The 14,843-nt window shown below is 37.1% G+C and overlaps 1 long non-coding RNA gene across 1 annotated transcript; it reads right to left on the reverse strand.

Moving 5' to 3' along the window:
- Positions 1 to 1,798: 1,798 nt before the first annotated feature.
- LOC309387255 lies at positions 1,799 to 13,898 on the reverse strand. The gene is made up of 4 exons (XR_014174567.1): positions 13,562 to 13,898; positions 12,238 to 12,292; positions 3,161 to 3,232; positions 1,799 to 2,222 (listed from the first exon to the last, which is right to left on the reverse strand). It is a non-coding gene; the product is annotated as an uncharacterized lncRNA (long non-coding RNA).
- Between the last annotated feature and the right edge of the window lie 945 nt (positions 13,899 to 14,843).

Here is a 14,843-nt window from a genome sequence, read left to right on the forward strand (position 1 = left end):
TCCAATCCTGAATAAAATAATAAACTAAGGAATTAGCATGACTAGAAAGCCTAATATAAATTGGGCAAGACAGGTGGAAGGAATTAACTCTGAAGCTCCTCACAGAGGAAATGTTGCCTTTTTCCTGCAACTATAACCATAAGTGGTACATGACTCATTCATCTCCTGCTCTTTTAAACATATTCTATAAACTAAAGGCAAGAAAACAATGCACAATACTTAGAATCTAGGAACCATCTGTTCTTCCTTTACATTCCTGATGCATCATGCCAAGACATAACCTTGCTGTATTATGATGGGAAGGATCCAATAGAGTCTTTATCAATGGCCATTTTTGCAGCCAGCATGAAATCAGGCCTGTCAACATAGTACATTAACTTTCTTATGTCCAATTATGTCAAATTTCCAACTTAAACAAACGTAAGGTAATCTGATGCTTTATAAACCATATTAAGTACAGGTATTCCTTGAGTAATTACCACTCATTTGGCAACCATTCAAAGTTATGGCAGGTATTTTATGTCCTATCACCAAAGTTATAGCTGTTGCTGAATTCTGGGAGTTGAAGTCCACAAGTCTTAAAGTTCCCAAGTTTGGACACACCTGGTTTATATAGTCAAAGTTTTCTCTTTATATAGGAACGTCTGGCAAAGAATATGGAGAACTGAAGATGACGATGGTGGGATGAGGAACCAGTGAATGGACCAACTCTTCACAATTCCTCTCAGGGCAAAGAGAGAACCGGGATCACGCACATTAATCCAGTTTTTCCTTACAAGGAGACTACAAAGCAGAGTTCTCCTGCACGTTAGAACTCTGGCAGACGAAGGATCAGTATTGCAATCAAAACCACAATTTGGTGCCTTCCAAAGTATATGCGTCACAAACTTCCTTTCTTAATGGTTTTTGGAAACTGCTTGTTAACTGCTTTTTCCATATTAGGAACCTTTATAATGACAAGTTCCACCATACCAAATGAGTTTCCTTCAAAGAAGTTTTATATATAGTTTAAGGAGTGTTTCTTTTTCTTTCTTTCTTATCATATTTTCAGACTATAAGACGCCCCAGAATATAAGACGCACCAAGAATTTGAAGAGTTAAATTTTAAAAAAAGGTTTTGCACTCTGCAGGCCTCCCAAACCCTCTGGATGCCTCATTTTTTCTGAAAAACTGGGTATGCAGAGAGTTTGAGAGGCGTGCAAAGTGCTCCTGGGGGTTGGGGGGGCGGGGCAAAAATTAGTAGAAAATGGCCCATTTTTCACTTATTTTTGCCCTCCCCAGCCCCCAGGAGCACTTTGTAGGCCTCCCAAAGCCTATGCGCATCCATTTTTGCGAAGAGGGCAGGGTTTCGGAAAGGCACAAATGCTGTATTCAATGTATAAGACGCACCGAGATTTTCACCCTCTTTTTCGGGGGGAAAAGGTGCGTCTTATACTCCGAAAAATACAGCAATTTGTTTTAACACAAAAGAGTGATCAGAACATTGATTTCAGAAAGTTACAAACACACTAAAAAACCAAATGTTTTGAAATAAGATTTTGAAACAAATTGTAGGAATCCTTCTCATGAGAAGATGTTGTTGTTTTAAAAATATGATAAGATGGGTTTTGGAAGATTCAACACTAGAGGGTGGAGAAAACCAGAAGGAACTAAAGATTACAATTGAAGAAAAGCACTTGCATTTGATTTTCTAATACAAAATAGAGCAAATACTTTAACATTGATTGCACTGAAGGATATTTGTGAACAATGGACCCACAAGTTCATTTGAAAAATGTCTACCAATATAAATAGATGGTGTGGACTACTGAATAGGACTAATACTGATTTGAAAGTGGGTTTAAAAATCATGAAGTATGGGAATAATGTGAAAAGAGTAACCACACTACACATACAGATGAAACCAGTTGATGGCTCACCAAATCAAAACAGTGACCTGGATAATTTTCTTATTTTGGATTTACAAAAGAGGATTCTTAAAAGTTTTGAAGAATTTTGTGAGACGAGACAAAGAAAGAAAGAAAGAGAAGAAATCCAGTTTTAGGACATTATTTATGGGGATTAATGATCAGGATTATTAAAAGTAAAGGAAATGAATAATAAAGTTGGTTTATGTGATGATTAAGGTTAAAATAGATAAAATATTATCTATGGTAAGCCTTAATGGATTTTGGCTGAACAGAACTGAATGACTGATGCTTTAAAGATTTGTTTATAGATACCTGTATGGTAAAAAAAAATGAAACACATAAGTGCTTTTAAAAGAAAGTTGAAGATACAACAAAAGAAAAAGCAAAAAAATCATTTTAACAATAATTAAAATTCTATACATAGTTTTCTAATTTAATTATTATTTAAGAATATATCTATCTATCTATCATCTATCTATCGATCTATATATCTATCTATCATCTACACACAGACACACAAACACAGACATACACACTCTTATATAACTATCGTTTGTATTGGAGTCCTCATATTTCATTATATTTGTCCATATAAAGTCTACATCTATAATCTCCTCATAGGTGACAAGGGCAATCAGTCCTCATCCACTGAGGCCCATACATTTATCTTTCCAAAATGCAAAATTAACATTTTGGCATAAGGGCACATAGAATTCATCTACATTATCCAATTGTCAAATCTGAAGTACTAGTTATGTAGTTCGCAAAAAAATGTATCTTTTGTTGCAGTTATGTTTATATAATAAATAAAATGGAGTCCAACAAATGCTAAATATTATTTTTTGTTGTTTAAGTCATGATTTTAGATTTATTGACACTTTTTCTATGGAAGTTAAAATACTTTACCTTTGTCTCTTCATACAATACATTTAAAGTTACCCAGAAGACTAATAGTTACTATTCATCTATAATACAACCACAAACCTATGTTTTAGTATTACTAAGATTTAAATTGGTTATAGATAAATTACTTGAGACCAATTTTAATGGTAACATACAAATATGCAGTTTTCAAAAATGTTTTTGAATTGTTTATACGTGTAGTTGTCCATGTACATGTATATGCTTACACGCGCACACACTTTCAGCATTCATTCTTTAGAAATCATAAAATAATCCCAACTAATACTACACTTTAAGGCTTTTTACTTAATGAAAGATTTTAAGTAATATATAAACATTATAAATACCTTAATAAATCCTCCATGTCCATGGCTCATTGGAATATGTTTCAGGCTGACTGTGAGCCTTGGATGATAAACCTATAAATAATGACATAAAACAAGCAGTTGTCATGATTTGGATAATTGATCATTAAAAGCACAAAGATAACATCTGTAAGGGCCTAGCCCTAAAGGATATGTCTTAGGCACTAAGTGTTTGATTCACACTTCTCATGCAAATACCAATGCTTTTTTGTTTAACTTGGTCCTGTTTTTCTCTAATTTTTCACTAATCTATAAACAGGCTAAGGCTTTGCATTAAAGCATTAGTACAACTGATGCTTTGTATCCCAGGTTCAAATAAGTCACTCGCAAGTAGAGCTGAGATAGACTGACTTGAATCCTGGACAGCTGTTGCCAGTTAAAGTAGATAATATTACATAAATCTACAGACATCTCACATCTTGGACATACACTTTTTTAACTCCTCCCCTCAGGACACCACTATAGGGCATTGCATCCAAAACAACTAGACAGTTTTTTCTCTCATGCCATCACTCCTAAACACCTAATTCCGACAGCACTCTCTTATTTTTAAGAATATTTACCCTAGCAATAGGGCTGCATTACTATTACCTTCTCATCTTTCCTATTATCTTCTACTATTGCTATCTTATGATTATAATGCTTTGTTATCTGTTGTTTGTATGTACACTGACAGCTTATGCACCAGAGACAAATTCCTTGTGTGTCCAATTACACTTGGCCAATAAACAATATTGTATAATTAAAAATTACTGTTTTAACCAACATGCTTTGTATAACCCAACAAACATTTAAAGCCAGAGTTGTGTTCCTTATCCATTCTTTGCTTTGGGAACATTGAATATTAATTTATTTTAACTCTACTAATGACTTTTAGAAAGCTAGCTTGGTGTATGATTAAAGGGAACAAGCTAACACACCACATAAACATAAGGAAGCAGGGGAGACTTGTAACTTTCCCTGTTGGCTTCCCCACTGATTATGCTTGGGCAGGGCAAGAAAAGCTGATCTGTTTTTTATATCAAAAAGCCATAAGGAGAAAATTAACATAGTAAAGGGTTAAAGAGAAATGTAGTGGGGAAAATGGAATTGTCCTTCCAATGTTTACAGGATGGAGATTTCAAATGAATCCTGAAGTCCTTTAGTCCATTATAGTTGTTTGATTAATATTCTGGGGTAAACTACAACACATCCTGTAGCTCTATGTGCTTCAAACATCTTCAGTTACCCAAGAATTAGCTTACAATACAGCAATAATGGATTGATCTTCTTCTAGTCATATTCATCTATAACCGGTGTCATAACTTAAATCCCTCTGTATGGTATATTCCTGAATCTTCATTTTTTGTTTTGTTTAATGAAATGTATTTCATGCTCTAATTTAATATTGCTTTCAAATGCAACTAGGAAATTTATTTGACATACACATAAATATAGCCATCTATCAGAAATGTTCCAATTTATCTTTCAGTCCTATGATTTATGTCAACTACTAGAGGGGCCTAATTCTATTTCTATAGTCATTCAGAAGAATCCAGAGCTAGAACTTCATTGACTTTTCTTCACTGTCATCCAGCTAGATGATAAAGAAGAGCTTTGCCAGTTTGGGGAAAGTAATTACAAAGAGTAATAATACACATCTTTGTTAATAAAAGAACTTTAGACTTATAGATGTAGGCTGCCATGACACTATCCTATACTGACTTCACTTGTTGGAAATTGCTCTTTTGTTCTAGTTCTGCCCTCTACCTTCTCTCTAGAGCTTCCGAATGAGAATCCCAGGGAGACAGGGAATTAGGCTTATCTTTCAAGTGCTAGTTTGGCATCCATGGATGTGTTCTGGTAGTCTGCCTGTCTATCCTATATAATGGTTGTAACATACCTTACCCCTAGGTTGTAGATAACTCCTGTTTTTTCTTCTTGGGCTAATGGTTTAAAGATTTTGGAGGGTTTAGTTGGCTTGTTTTGTATTATAATGTCATGTGGTTGCAATAGTCTGTTGTTGTTTTCTGAGGTGTTTTTGATGTACAGCAATGTTATCTTTTTCATTGCTTGTATCTTGTCATGCTTAGGAAGAATACGCAGTATATGCAGTTCCTGAATTAAGTATGTAATCCATTTCCTATGTCTGTCCTTAACTCACATTTTAAGTCAGAATTCATACTTACAAATGGGCTGTCTATTACTGAAAATAGGGAACAGATTTCTCCTCCTCAAGCTGATGAACCCCTAAAGCTGTGCAATGTTTTCATGAACCTCTGAAAATAGATTGTATATTGAAAATATGCAGCTTGTTGATATATCAGATGTTGTTAACCTGGGAACTGCCTGTAGTTCAACTGTAACAAGGAGTTAGTACAGTAGATAATTATCAGTTGATTTCAGTTTAGATCTGGAGGCCAACAATCCACAATTGAGTACCATCTATTGTATGTTCTTAATCTATTGCTTGATCTATTCCTATAAGGTAGTCCTCAACTTATGACCACACTTTCTATCCTTAAGTTCCAATGATTACTAAATGATTGGTCCTGAGTCAAGGACTAGTTTAAGCAATTGCCTAAAATAGCTCCAAAATATTAATCTAATATTAATCTAACCTGTGACATTTAAAGTTCAAGGGCCTTTTTTTGCAGAAGGAAACTTTATTTTGTTTTATTTAATTTTTAAAATCCACCAAAAGTTTAGTGGTAAAGCTGTGTTATTTTTGCTCCTTTTAGGAACAGAGTTTGAGATGCGGAGAGAGATGCAATACTGCAAGATAATGGTAAAGTCGTTCTTGACTCTAGGGGGCTGTGCTCATCTCCATTTCAAAGCCGAAGAGTCAGCGCTGTCCGAAGACGTCTCTTTAGTCATATAAGCCTGGCATGACTAAACGCCGAAGGCGCACAGAACAGTTTCTTTCCCACCAAAGATGGTTCCTATTTTTCTACTTGCATTTTTTACATGCTTTCGAACTGCTAGGTTGGGAAAAATGGGACAAGTAACGGGAGCTCACTCCATTATGCAGTGCTAGGGATTCAAACTGCCAACCTTTCTGATCTACAATTTCAGCGTCTTATCCACTGAGCCACCGTGTCTTATCCACTGAGCCACCACAATACTGTAAAGATGTCTAAAAAAACAGTTACAAAACAATCAGAGCAACTCATTCTGTAGATCTCAACTCATATGTTGGCAATCAAGATCATAATTAATGGAACAGAGATTATAACTTTCTTATAAAGGCCAGTTAAAAGCCACTCTCTTTTTGAGAGTCAGGTACCTCATTTAGAACATTTTATAAAGTGGTAATCTCAGCAAAAAATTATCCTGTATTTGAAATTGGTAAGAGATCTCCTCCAATACTAATCTATACCTTTCCCCCATCCTCAATAACCTGACTATATCTGAATATTGAAAGGTTCATTTTCTTGTTATTTATTTTACACTGCATATAGTCTGTTTCAATCAGATCTGATTCTAAGGCTCAGATTTAATCAACTGATGAATTAAATTAGACAAGGCAAATAAAATTATCTACAACTTCAGTGTGTCTGTATTTACCTATGAGCTGATGGTAAACTTTTAAGGACAAGTATGCTTTCTGATAGTAGCTCTCCTTAGTAGAATTAGGCCATTGTACCTTTTGGCTCAATTCTGTCTACTTTGTAGTAGCAATCAATGCTCAGCAGCAAGTGGCTAATCATTTTTGGACCAAAAGAGTGAATGCCATTGCAAAATGTCTCCATGATGAATGCTTGTTTCATTTCCATTGGTTCCTCTTCTCTGGCTCTGCATTTTCGCTTACATTTTTCTACTATATGGTTTTTCTTGCTTCTTTGCATCCAATATTTGAAGTCACGAAAAATCCGTATTATCAGACTGGAAAAATTCCAAGTAATAAAACCAGTATACATTTCCCCTCAATCTCAAAAGCATCATTCATATTTTTTGCATTTTTGTTTGTTGAATGTGAATTTCTCCAAATACTGCATGTTAATGTGGTCTTGTGTGATGGACAATTTCCAATGGATCAGGCCTATTGAGAACCAAGACCGATCAGGTTTTATTAAAACCAGTCACTAAACCTAGCAGTATATGTAGTTTTACTGGCAATCAGGGTTTGGATATAAAAACGTGATTGAAGAATATTAGACCAAAAAAATACCAACACCAAAGAATAGCAGCCAGGGATGAAAGTCAAACCACAGACAATCCACATCTGCATAATTGGAAAAAAGGGTTAAAGCTGCAGACTAAGAACTGGAACACAACACAAACTCGGGTGAGTCATAAGTTAAAGCCTAAGATACATAGTTGCACAAATGTATCTATCATTTATATGAGATTGGAGGACCTAGTATTTTAAAGCATAATCTTTAATTTCTGGGAAGAAAAAAATACTGAAACCTGAAAGCAAAGCATTATTGCTATTAGTACTTAATGAAGATTGTTTAAGAAATGTATTTTATATATCAAAGTCTGCCATTAGTACTTGTGTTTCTGTCCAAGAGCACAAGATGAAATGTATGAATTGTGTACTACTTTGCTTTGGATGCTTGTTGAAATTGTTGTGTCTTTCAGATAAATGCAAAATAAAACCATGTCAAAAAAATCAAAGTACACTTTTGCATTAATATCTCTACCAGACAGAACCAAGAACGGCAAGGAAACAGTGAATTTATGCCAACGCTTGGGCAGCGGCAAGGCTCAGCAATTAAGACACCGGGTTTGTCGGCTTGAAAAGCCAACAGCTGGGGCTCGAGAGCCAATTGCTGCATGATGGGGTGAGCTTCCATTCTCACCCCAGCTTCTGCCAAACTAGCAATTCAAAAGCATGCAAATGCAAGTAGATAAATATGTACCACTTCAGTGGGAAGGTAACAGCGCTCCATGACATCATGACGGTGGAAATGTCTTCAGACAGCGCTAGCTCAATGACCTTGATAGAGATGAGCATGACCTCCTAGAGTCGGCAATGACTAACAGAACAAAATCCGCAGGGACTCTTTTACCATTTTTTATACCAACACTTCCACCTGCATATTAGGACTTCCTGTATTTTCTTTTAATTGAACTATATAATACAATACGCTGGCCTAGGAACCAAGAGACAATGAGTTCTATCCCTCCATTAGGAATGAAAGCTAGATATGTGAATTTGGGCCAATCGCTGTCTCTCAGCCGAACCCACCTTATATGATTGTTGCTGTGCAGAAAATAAGAGGCAGCAGTCTTAGGTATATTCACTGCCTTGAGTTACATATAAAATAATTTCTGGTTTTTATAAATAAGTCTAAGCCTTGTTATTTGGGTGGTTTGAACCATTTGATCCAGAAGGTTCCAGGCTCCTCCTGACCGTGAGCTCAGCTACCGATGTTCTGGACCCATGTCCCTTCTGGTTAGTTAAGGCCTCCTGGGAGGTGGTAGATCTCTTGGCCCATATTGTTTCTAATACTGCCTGCCTTGAAGAAGGCAGTAGTGTACTTCTTTCGCAAGATGCCTTCCTTGGATCCAATAGGGTTAGAAAATTTTCATCTAATCTCTAACCTCTTCTTTATAGGGAAGGTTGTGAACATTGGTAGTTGGTGCTCAGCTCCAAAGGGACCTGGATGAAACCAATTAACTGCACTTTTTTGCCTGGATACAGGCTAGATCGCAACACTGAAACGGCATTGGACATGTAGATGACTTTTGGAGCTCAGGAAGGATATAATGCAACTATTCCGGCCTTCCTGGCCTTCACAGTGGCTTTCAATACCATTTACAATGTTATCCTTTGGGACCAGCTTCAGGGGTTGGGAGCGAGAGGCACTTTTTGCAGGCGTTTCAGAGCTTGAATCTTTTGTCTTTCTTTTTAACATCTACATGAAATTTCTGGAGCAGCTCAATATGCTGATGATACCAAGCTATATATTACTCCTTGCCAGGTAGGTGATACTGTCATAAAACTGGACAAGTGCCTGGAGAATGGGCAGAAAGAGCAGAAACTGGCTTCAACTCAACACCAGCAAGACAGAGTAGCTCTGAATCTTTGGCCTCCCACAGTTAGGTAATATGTTAACTTTTGACTGTGGATTGGGTGGCACTACCCTAGACTAAGCTGGTCTGCAATTTGTGGATCCACCTAGACTCATGACTCCTAAGCAGGTAGCAGGTGTAGATAGGCAGGTCTTTGTACAGTCACCTTTTGCTCCAACTGTGTCCTGTTCTGGATTCTGATTCCTTGCTTATGGTAACTCAAGCTTTGGTCATGTCCTATCTAGATTGTTGTAATATGTTCTATATGGGGCTGGCTTTGAAGATCATCTGAAAGTAACAACTGGCCCAAAATATTGCAGCATGATAGGTACCTCCAGGTTCATCCATCTTACAATCCTGTTGCGCAAGCTGTCCTGTCTCCCAGTTTCCTTCTGGGTGCAGTTCAAAGTGCTGGGTATTAACTTTAAAGCTTCATATGGCACAGGACCAAGTAATTTGTGGTGCTGCCTTCCCTAAGGACACATGCCCATCCTACTAGATTGAATAGGGTGGGGACACACCCAGTCCTCTTCCTTAAGCCTTTTGGGACACAGGAGGTATGCTTTCCCCATAGCAGCCTTCTCACCACTTTTAACCTTTTGAAAAGCACTGAAAGCTGTTTTTTCTCTCCAAGCACCGGGATAGGGTGAGATTGCTGAGATGAATTTGTGGGCTGCATGGGAAAGTTTAGCTATGGCCTTTTGGTTTTAATATTTTTATCGTAAATATATGCTATTTTATTGTTTGGTTGTGAGTTGCCCAACGTTTGGTACAGGTGACTGTATTTAATTAATTAATTAATTAATTAATTAATTAATTAATAGCAGGATTTAAAAAATCTAACAACTGTAATAAATAAGAACAATAATATGGCTCTCACAGTGTCTTGGAGATGTTTCTGAATTCATCCAGATTTTAGGAAATGTCTATTAGGTGAAATATGGACTAATATATGAAGAGATCCTCATGAATTCTAGTGTTCCTTGGTCCTTTGGAGGCAACTAAACATTTGCATGAAGTTTTTGTACAGATAGAGAATAAATTTGCTGATTGATGACCAAAATAAGAAGAAACTTGAGCTTGACATAGAATTAAAAAATGTGAATAAGATGTCAGGTTTAATAAACTAGGCAATTTTATAAATTCAATTTTTTATGATGTAGAATTAAATTGGAACCCTGAGATTATCTATAAATAATTCTAATGCAATAGGTATGTTCTAGTTCTAAATAACTCTTTTTAGGATATGAACATTTCTTTTAAAGAAAAAACTGTTCTACAAAAATAAATTCTTGAAAATTGTATGGCATTAGCTAATATGCAGCAATGTCAGGACAGATACATAGCTGTGGTTAGTTTTATTACATGCATGTTCAACTGACATTTATTAACTCCTGGTGGGTAGTTGAGATTTTGTCATCCCAATTTTAATTCTTAGTAGCCATTTTGCTTTCACTAAACTAAGAATCTTGTCTAACGGGGTAACATAAATCCAAAAAATGTAAACTGAAAGAATTTTAAAATAACCATAAAATATATCTAACGTCACCCAGTGGAATTCTGTTTCTGCAATTTAAGTTTTACTTATACTGTTCCTCCTGCAGCTTCATTAATTCCCAACAAATAAAAAAGTGAATCTTTTTTAGGGAGTGGGAGGAGAAGCATTGAAAGGCAGTGTGAATTAGAATTCCAGCTGCCAGAGGTGCTGACACCCATTGGCAAACAAACTTAGAGATAACTTAATATTCACAGGCAAGTTTGATTTTCAGTTTTCTATTGAAAAAATGTATTAAATGATAAGGAAAAAACCTCCCCAAAACGGAAAGAGCATGTACAAATTCTTGAAAAGTATTCTTCATTATGTTTTCTGTAAAGTTGGACCTGGAAAAAAAAATCTACTACATTTTCTTAGTTTTATTACATTGTAGCACAAACCAGTCCAGTTCCTATTTGTTAAGAAAACAAGTGTTTCAAATATGACAAAAGTGAAGTATGCATATAATTGCAATGTCATTCCTACTTCACATAAAAATATTTTTAAAATTCCTTGTTTACCTCTATCTTGTATAAAGTTTTGTGACAATACAAATACAATACAAATGCAATACAAGTCAGATTTAATCTATTTAGCTCATGGCAAAAGTAAGTTAATTTAATAGTGTCTTCTTCTGATGCTAATGACATTATCACTAAACAATTAGTTCAGCAAAAAGATTGGCTTAGCACTTCCAACTTTTTCCAAAATGGCTTACCAAATTTTATAATAGGTATTCCCTTACATTGCTATTTTTACAAGGAAAGTAGGAAAGTGGACTATCTATACCATTAGATAATTTATATTACTGATATTTCATTCAATTACATTGATTAGTGCATATGATACTAATTCTTGGGCCACTTTGTTTTGATTTTATTATTAATATATAATAATCAGAATCCTGGCATCAGAGATTGCAATAAAAGTTCCTTATGAGCACCTATTTAATATGAAAAAATATAAAAAAGAAGAAATAATCTTAGTAGTATTGCATTATAGGAAGGGAAAGCACATTATAAATGGTATATTTTCATACAAACATTAATACACCATGCAGATAATTTAGTCTACTTTGGAAATTAAAATTCATTTTTTACAAAAGTATGTCAAATATTTCTTGTCAAAAGATAAAACAATTCTTTTCAAAAGATAAAGCAAATTGTTTTTAGCAAAATCATCATATATCAGATATTTCTGTTGTCAACTATGATTGTTTTAAAAAATGTACTGTACCAAATATTTATATGCAATTTAGGTTTTTTTTTAAAAAAATAACCCTGTTGCATGTTTTAATGCATATGATATATTGAAAAAAATCCCCTTCTTCAAAGACCCCTAATTTTAGGAAGGTAGGCTGCAAGTTTCCATTCCTAAAAATGAAAAATCTATTCACAAGGACTTTTCAAGTACATTATTCATTGTATGGTAAGTCCCCAAAACCTCAATCCATGCATTTTAAATATGTCTATTAAGATGTGTTAAAATAATATGCCAATTTATTTTTTTAATTAAAACTTACCATTCTTGCACTCTTTTAAGACTCAGAAATTCACTGTCAGCAAAATGAAAATTCTCTGCAAAAGATTGAAAGAAGAAAGAAAAAACTCAACTCATGCCACCAAATAGGAGGCAACTTGTCCAATGACTTAAGAAAACATAACCTACTAGTTAAGAAAAAAAAACCTTATAAAATTCTTTGCTCACATATCCTTTCTCCATCCTGATCCCTTAGTATGAACTGTATAGTGGATATTCCACAGGTTTAAACATAGCACAAAGGAGTTCAGGCTATCTAGATCTGCAAAAATAACCCCTCCAACCCAAAATAAATGTGTTATAGTTAGCATATTAGACCCACACTTCTTTGAAGTACAGCATGAATTTAAATTATATCTACTTGAAAAAAACAGAGAAGGCAAAAATAGTGCTTTCTGTGTCAGCTGCATAGCTTCTCCATTGTTCTCAGACATACTACCAGCTGTCTTCCCCCTCATTGAAGATTGCAGGATTACAGTCACACTTTCAAAACATAATAGCCTAGAGAGGGGATATTTTTGGAAATGGCACTGCATTACATAACCTACCTCAAACCCTAAATACATGCTTACACCTTTTCTCTGAGAAGACTATGAACCTCAACAAAAAATTTGCCTCAGAATTCATTAAATTTGCTGCAAAATAATCAGCTGATTTACAATTTGCAGAATAGTTACATTGACCTCAAAGTGATTTTCCTTTTAAAAAGTAACGTACAGTCTGAAACTTCTATTTTATCATATCCAGTTTTTATTAAGCAAAAACCTAAACGGGCTTGAACAAATGAACATAAGGTTGGTGGGTTTTATTAGAAGAAATGGGAGAGGAAATTCTACACCAAATGTGTTTTCATTAAAAAATCATATTGATTCTGATCACAATTCATGGAATCTGCACTAAAAATGCATAATTGGGAAAAAAAAGAAGTATTCCAGACTTTACTGCTGCACATTCAAATTTATAGAAAGCTGTTGCAGGAAGAATTGCCTGTTTCTAAAAATACACCTAAGGCAACCATTACTATCCAAGCTTCTAAATCCTCCCTTTGCATAGAAAGGCAAAGAGTTAAATCTACATATGTTGTACTTTCCCCTTCTTTATATAGCCTTCTATGGAACCACGAAGCAAGCAAAGAATAAAAAAGGGGAAATCCCAACGGCTCCACTAGAGTCCCAATAAAGTAGAGAAATGGTAGAAAGGATATTCCAGAAAGGAAAGGAAACCAGACAAAGAAAGGGAGGGGGGGAGAAACAGGGAAGAAATCTTTTCAAAAAATTCTGCATTGGGGATAAAATGCACATACTTACGACAAATTCCCCTTCTCACTTTCTCTCCTTTCTACATGATCTGAAATACAAATGTGAGTTTAAAAGGGGCAGCATGCTATAGAAAAGAATTTATAGAAGGGGGAAGAGAGAAGGCTGGGTAAGGGGTGTGGGAAGGAATGACTGCACCTTTTTCTGAGTGCAGCCTTGGAAAACGGGGGAGGGGAGAAACGGGGTGGGTGCAGCAGCAAGAGGGGAAAATCTCGCTCTGTTTCAGGATTTGGTTGTCTATGCTGGTTATATTGAACAATGAGCTAATTCTGATGGTAGCTGGCCCAGCGCCAAGCTGTCCTCTGCTCTCTAGAGCGCGCGCCCTTGTACACACCCTCCCCCTTCCTTTCGCTGCTGCTGCAGAGCCAGACTGCTTAGTCTGCAATAATCTGTATAGCCTCCCCGTCCCTCCTTTCCTTCTCCTCCTCCTGTCTAGCAGCCCTAGAGCCACCCGACCAATCGCTAGGCACGGACCAGGGAATGCGCAGGGCAAGGTTGGAAGAAAGGGGGAGATCTCGAGCCTAGGTCGCCTTCCCCCCCCCCCCCCCCCACTTCTAATTATTGTGTCAGAGGCCCAGAACTACCTCTCTACCCGAGTCCAAGGCTGGGTCAAAAAGAGAACACCCATTGGTGAACGTCGCTGTCCATCAGCCCCCTAGCTCCCCAAGCCCCTACCCCCTTCGCCGCTGCCGCCGCTGCTTTCCAGACAAATAATAAAGAGCAGAGCTGGCCGGAGGGCTGCCAAGCATCAAGCCCGGCCAAAGAGCTGCACAGCCACGGCTCGGCGCCAAACCTGAGCTGGAGGGGTGCGGGGAGAAGGGGAAAGAGGCGGAGGAGCACGGCCACATACTGTAATAATAAAGCGGCGGCGGCGGCGGCGGCGGCGGCAGAGGGCATCTGAGGAGACCGGGAGAGAGACCAGAGGCAGCATGGGCTGCCGTCTTGCCTGTTTCCCTGACTGATATAAAGGGGGGGAAATGGTGCCCAAGACGGCTGGCCGGGGGCGGGGAGAGCAGGCGGAGCGGAGTAGATTCGGCGCACTGACCCAGAAACGCACCGGATCGTGAAAGGGAGACGAGCGGAGAGGGAAGGGGCGCACAGACCCTCACACGGGGGGGGGGGGGGGGAGGAGGCAGAGAACGTGCATAAATTTCACGCGAGATTGCATGCAGACCAGATTCGCGCGGATACGGGGGAAGGGGGATTATTGATTTAACTTCAGTTCGTTGAACAAGCCACAGTGGTTGGGTTTCCACACAAAAGCCATAAACCA

This window comes from Natrix helvetica, assembly GCF_964273705.1.
Source record: "Natrix helvetica genome assembly, chromosome: 2".
Lineage (NCBI taxonomy): Eukaryota > Metazoa > Chordata > Lepidosauria > Squamata > Natricidae > Natrix > Natrix helvetica.